This window comes from Palaemon carinicauda, chromosome 30 (assembly GCF_036898095.1).
Source record: "Palaemon carinicauda isolate YSFRI2023 chromosome 30, ASM3689809v2, whole genome shotgun sequence".
NCBI classification, from domain to species: domain Eukaryota; kingdom Metazoa; phylum Arthropoda; class Malacostraca; order Decapoda; family Palaemonidae; genus Palaemon; species Palaemon carinicauda.
The window spans coordinates 46,363,825-46,370,189 of record NC_090754.1 but is presented as its reverse complement, the minus strand read 5'-3'; the positions used below and the strand labels follow the sequence as shown (position 1 = coordinate 46,370,189).

Genomic DNA, 6,365 nt, shown 5'->3' with positions numbered 1-6,365 from the left:
AAAAACTATAACAAAACAAGAGGAAGAGAAATTAGATAGAATAGTGTGCCTGAGTGTACCCTCAAGCAAGAGAACTCTAACCCAAGACAGTGGAAGACCATGGTACAGAGGCTATGGCACTACCCAAGACTAGAGAACAATGGTTTGATTTTGGAGTGACCTCCTCCTAGAACTGCTTACCATAGCTAGAGTCTCTTCTACCCTTACCAAGAGGAAAGTAGCCACTGAACAATTACAGTGCAGTAGTTAACCCCTTGGGTGAAGAATTGTTTGGTAATCTCAGTGTTGTTAAGTGTATGAGGATAGAGGAGAATCTGTAAAGAATAGGCAGACTATTCGGTGTGTGTGTAGGCAAAGGGAAAGAACCGTAATCAGAGAGAAGGATTCACTGTAGTACTGTCTGACCAGTCAAAGGACCCCATAACTCTCTAGTGGTAGTATCTCAATGGGTGGTTGGTGTCCTGGCCAGCCTACTACCTACTAGGCCCAATCTTATTCTGTATACTATAGGTCTATCAAAAGTACTACAGAGGTCTGCAGTAAAGTTTAAATTATTTGTCTGTCTACTATAGGTCTTATCAAAAGTAGCCTACTACAAAGGCCTGAAGTAAAGTTTAAACTATCTGTCTATACTATAAGTTTGTCAATCAAAAGTACGACAAGAGGCCTGAAGTAAAGTTTAATCTATGTCTGTATATTATAGGTCTATCAAAAGTACTAAAGAGGCCTGAAGTAAAGTTTAAACTATTTGTGAATACAATTTTACTCCTCCATAAATGACTGATGATAATTATGAAACTTTAAATCAAGTTCTTACTAGTGTTATGGAATGGATGTTAGAGAAAAAGAGAAGAGTTTATGATGGTTGGAAAAAAAGTAAACAACTTAAGAAATTTGGGTGATATCCTAATGAATATTAATAACAACTTGGTCCCGTTATCTATAATGTTCATGATTTGTCTCATAAGTGCTCACATAAATAATGTGAGAATTGCTTCTGTAAATAAGTCTCTGGAAGAATATTCTGTGAAGAAACTTATGATAAACTGTGTTTTTACTAGTATGGACTAATGTACTCAAGTACAATTTCAAATTTAATTATCAAACTTAATAAATGAGGAACAAGACGGACAAAAGGTGTCCCACTCTGAGAAAGGATTACTCTTATACTAATTGAATTACACTGGCTGCTTATTAAGGCTAGAATATTTTAAGATTTATATAATCCCCCTTTAAGTTATTTGAACCGATCGCCCAAAATATCTAAGAAAACTGTTACACATTGTTACAGATGGTTTCAAATTATTGGAGCCAAAATGTATGTCTGCTGTAGGTTCTTGAGCTTTCAAATATGCAACCCAGATAGTCCCCCCTCCCTTTCTTTTGTCTTCCGGAATCTCCCTAACTATCTGTTTATCATCTGATGCAATAATGTTATGAAAAAGTATTATTTCTTATACTCATCGTATACTCTACTGACCATGTGGGTGTTTCAGCCATTAACCACCAATAAGGTGTAGTTCTAACTTGTTCAAGCAGTAGTTAAATAATCTCGTACTGAATTCCCTTTAACTCCTTAATTTTTTCTCTTTTATAACACCCAGCATGACCCCTTCTTGGTATCTTCAAACAATACAAGTACTATTTTACTGCTTTATATATATTTACTCCCCTGTAATGAAAGTTCTATTCTGTTAACGCCGCCATACTTCCAATATTTTCTAATTTTGTTTTTTTTGGGGGGTCTCCTTTTCCCAAGTATCCTTCGTAGTGTTTATACTCCTTTATGGTACAAAGCCTTCTTTTTCAAAGAAGACCTTTAAAATTTCTAACTTTTTTATTATTCGAAAGGGTAAGTTTTTAAAGGTGTTCCTCCATTATCCGCAACTTCCCGCAAGAAGAAGTTTTGTTGTTGATACTAAATCTCGCCAAGTTAAACACGTTTCTGTCAGCTGGTCGTAAGTATTATTGTATTTTCTCAAGAACAAATTATGTTTACTGATGTAAATTCTTTGTGGAGTTATTCTGGAATTGTTTTAGGTTGTTGTAATGTATAAAATGTTGGAATTACCCCAATATCGTTTGAAATAAACTAATGTACTGCGTTACTGACTCCCGGACCACCTCGTTCTACGGTAGGGATAATAATGGATTAAGTCATTATTAAATTCATGGGAGTCGTGACAATATAAATGGACCTAATCAACCTAGTGGATTGCTTATAAGTTCCAGTTTACTTGTGTAATATTGTAAAGGACATTGAACCTCGCATAATTAAATAGATCTTGGGGTAATATTTCGTAGTCCCACCCAGCGATTACTGTTTGTCAGTACCTAGGAGCAACCACCATTAGATTTCAGTAATATTTTGGGAGCCTTTGTATATCAGCGGCCAGTTCCTCATAGGTTGATTATAACTAACTTAAACTTCCCCCCCCCCTTACCTAACCTACAAGCTGTGTCCTTACCTACATACCTACCAGGGGGTGGGCTAACGTCCCCCCTGCGACCCCCATTACACTGCCGTATTTTAAGTTAGACATAATAATGGTGATTTTGTATATTATTACATCGTGTGACTTCGCACAAGAAATATATGATTTCCTATAGCAAATAACGAGATTTAACCGATTTTGATGACCATTTCAATCGCAAACAAACAGATCAACCAATTCGGTTAGTTATAAGTTGACGAATTGGTTGATGTTATTACGGATGAAATGAATGAGAAAACCAGTTAAATCACGATATCTACTATAGGAAGTCATATATTTCCTGTACGAAATCACACAATGAAATAAAATACAAATGAACCATATAAATATTAACACTGTGGACATATATACTGAGTTAAAATATATAAACAACAGATGTCGGGGACGATAACATTAGCAACGTTACCAATGGTTGACAGAACTACCAACGATGACGAATGGTACACAGTGTTACCAACGGCACGATGTCATTACTAGAGGTAGAAATAAATTTTTCCATACGTAAACTAAATAATACTTCCATAAAACTATTACACAATAAATAAAGAGTACCAAAAGGCCACAGAACCTAACAAACCCACCTAACCAACGACACGATGGCATTACTAGAGCTAGAACTGCTAAATATCTCCTCAGATATATTCAATAATTTCTCCATATAACTGGTACGAAATATATAAAAAGTACAGAAAGGCCACAGAACCTAACAAACCCACCTAACCTTGCCTAGAAGTACCCTGGTCACAAAACACGAATAATGACTATTGAGGAATGACTTACTTTTATGAAGGAAACGTCGAAACTTGCTGGACTCGGAAGGAAGAGACTGACGGATTAACTTCTATGACTGGGATGTGGATGGTTGGGGGTCATCGGGGTCTTGAGGGTAGGGGGGTCGATTGTCTGATGTTGTAAAGGAGGGTAGAGGCGACTGGCAGTAATGAAAAAGTGGTGCAGCAACGTATGACGAGGATAGTAGTGGGTGAAAAAGAACCTGGAAAAATATTGCTTGAAATGTTCAGTCTTGATTCCAGGCCTCTGAACCCACTCCTTCACTTCTCTCCAGAGACGTTCTATATTTTGAGTATGGATGGTTGGGTCTAGGGGGTCAACGAAATTCTCCGAATGATTAATCGACTTATGAACGTAACCAATTTCCGATAAAGAGTTGTATGCAGCCCACTTATCACTCATAATAATACTACCACGTTTAATATACTTCTGGATGAGGGGAATTAGAGTAGCAGCATCTCGTTTAGTAGAAAGGGGGGGAACTAAAGGGATAATGAAAAATTTCTTGGTCACACGTTCAATACCCCCAAAGACCCATATGGCACTTAACGGTCTACCACGGTTGTATTTACATTTACCAAACTGAGTTTCGTCTATTTCAACAGTAACTCCATCACCACCAATCGCCTCTTGATTATCGAAGAAGTATTCGGTAACCTCCGAACAGAAACTTCTCCAATCCACACTAGTCTTTGAAGATATGTCTATACCATCCATGAGGGTCTCATGGTCCGAATGTTTATGCAAAAAGTGGTTCGCACAATATTATCTTCCATGGGGGTAGCCGACTTTGGTCCAAAAAAGTACCTTTATAAGCCGTAACAGTATACCCACAACGACGTTTCTTCTTAGTTTTACGGATGGTGGTTACAGTAGAGCAATAAAACCCGTGAATGTCTGCCCTATAAGATAAAAGCGCACGACACTTGGGGCAGTTTAAACGATGAGGAATAACATTGTGAGATTTAAGAAAATGATCAACATAACCTGAATTATCAACAAAATCACCATGGAATTGAGCCACTGCTTTTAGATACGGAATGCTGCAACCGGTACAAGTTTCTATAATATGTTCCATCTCAAAATACGGGAAAAAAAACGCACTAGTAACGAAGGACGTGTAACTAGGTCAAAGGTTAAAACGGGAAAGGCAGGGGAACAATGGGTCGGAAAACAACGCTTACAGAGATAAAGGAAGGGGGGGTAGGGAGATATCTGAATAGGCCTAGAGTGATGATTGGTTAAGGGAAAAACAACGAACAAAAGAGGGAAAACATGAATGAACTAAATACGGAAACTAGACGAAAGAAAAGTTTTATAAGACACAGAGGAGAGAAAAGGAACTAACCAACAAAAATAAATACAAACAATATAGGAAGATAAAATGGAATGAACGGTAAATAATAGTGAATGGGAATATAAAATGAGATCATACCGAGAATTAACTGGATAAAAAAACTAGTCCAGGGTAAGTATTTATGTGAAACCGGGAAGGGATAAAGAAATAACCCAACAAATAAAACCAATATAGGAAGGTAAAATGGAATGAATGATAAATAATATTGAATGGGAATAAAAAATGAGAAAATAACACTAATAAAAAGAGTAAAGGGGGAGTGGAAACTCCTGCGCAGGGGGGGGGGGGGGGATATATGCGCAGATCGGAAACTGATGAAACGAACGTACGAACAAATGGGAAAGGAAATAACAAAACAAATAAACCCAATATAGGAAGGTAAAATGGAATGTATGATAAATTATATTGAATGGGAATATAAAATGAGAAAATAATACGGTAATAAAAAGAGTAATAATGGAGAGAAACTCCTGCGAAGGGGGGTTATATAAGCGAAGGACGGAAGGTGGGGCGAACGAACAAATGGGTGCTAATGTTAGCATGAAACGCTAACATTTGATCTACATCAGGTATGGAATTCTAACATTTAATCTACATCAGGCGTTGGCAGCACTGGTTACTGTATTACTACAAGAAATAACCTATGAAACGGCTCCTCCCAAATATATCCAGGTATACTGATTTGTCTTTTTCTACGGTTATAAATACCAGAAAGAAATGTATAGAGAAGAAAAGGACTGAATTACGGTTATATATCGGTTCCCCAGTATGTTTTCCCCACCCAAAACCCCGAGTTCCCACTGGGGGTCCCCCATTATCGTCGGATATAGATGTATATATATTTCTGTAACTATTCATTTGCGACGGGAACGAGTGTTATTTTCGAAGGGAGCGTAATTTTTCCTATAAGAAAAAGTAGTTGGAATACTAGGATACATTGAGATGTAATAATATACAATGAAACCCAGGTGGTAGCTATCATACATACACCCTGAGTCCTTAATGGTTTTTGCTGCGCCGTGTGCTGGCGTTGCTCGCAAAAAAAAGAAAATCATCAAGCTGTTATGTACTGGCAAGCTGTAATAGCTGGGTGGGACTCGACCGAAATATTACCACTCCCATAACTAAATAGATTTTTGCTATTAAACTGCTTTAAATCCCATATAGCAATGAGATAATGTTTAATCGCGAGCGAGGGTAGCTTATGGTAGGGCAAAAACTAATAAATCATTAGCTCAATTAATTGAGGAGTTATTTGTATGACGAACAGTGCTGTGAACGACTCCTTGAAAAATGGTATGGAAAATATTCTGTTAAGTTAATTTAAATATCAATGTAATTGGACTAGTTCACTGTGTATTTGAAGCGTTTCGACTGTAATTGATGACAAAACTTAGTGCAAAACTGTAGCTTTCTAGTTATGGCAGTTGACACACCATAACTCAAAAACTGTATTTCTCTCTGGAATCATCAAAAACATTCAAAACTCTACAAAATACATTAAAAATTGGTTTTGTTTTCTATAAACCGTTAATGGCACCTTTCTGTAATTTACTCATTATCCAATTTGCTTCCCCACTATCAGCCCCCACACCTTACCTAATCTGACCTATTTTCCAATTGTCCTTCCCATAGCATTTATACCTAAATGTCTGATCGACAAACGGCGAAACTTATATCGGCTATTTGTTTTAGTTCTTGCACAGCATAGGATACTTGTA

The 6,365-nt window shown here is 37.1% G+C and overlaps 1 protein-coding gene across 4 annotated transcripts in view; it reads left to right on the top strand.

Annotated features, from left to right (window-relative positions):
• Nucleotides 1-1,782: 1,782 nt before the first annotated feature.
• LOC137623080 (uncharacterized protein C7orf50 homolog) overlaps nucleotides 1,783-6,365 on the top strand; it is a 48,364-nt gene continuing 43,781 nt past the window's right edge. The window contains exon 1 of one of the 4 annotated variants that reach the window (XR_011040545.1): nucleotides 1,783-1,958. The gene's annotated coding sequence lies outside the window, so the exon portion shown is untranslated. The remainder of the gene's footprint in view (nucleotides 1,959-6,365) is intronic. The other 3 variants (XR_011040544.1, XM_068353732.1, XM_068353731.1) reach the window with 3 other exon arrangements.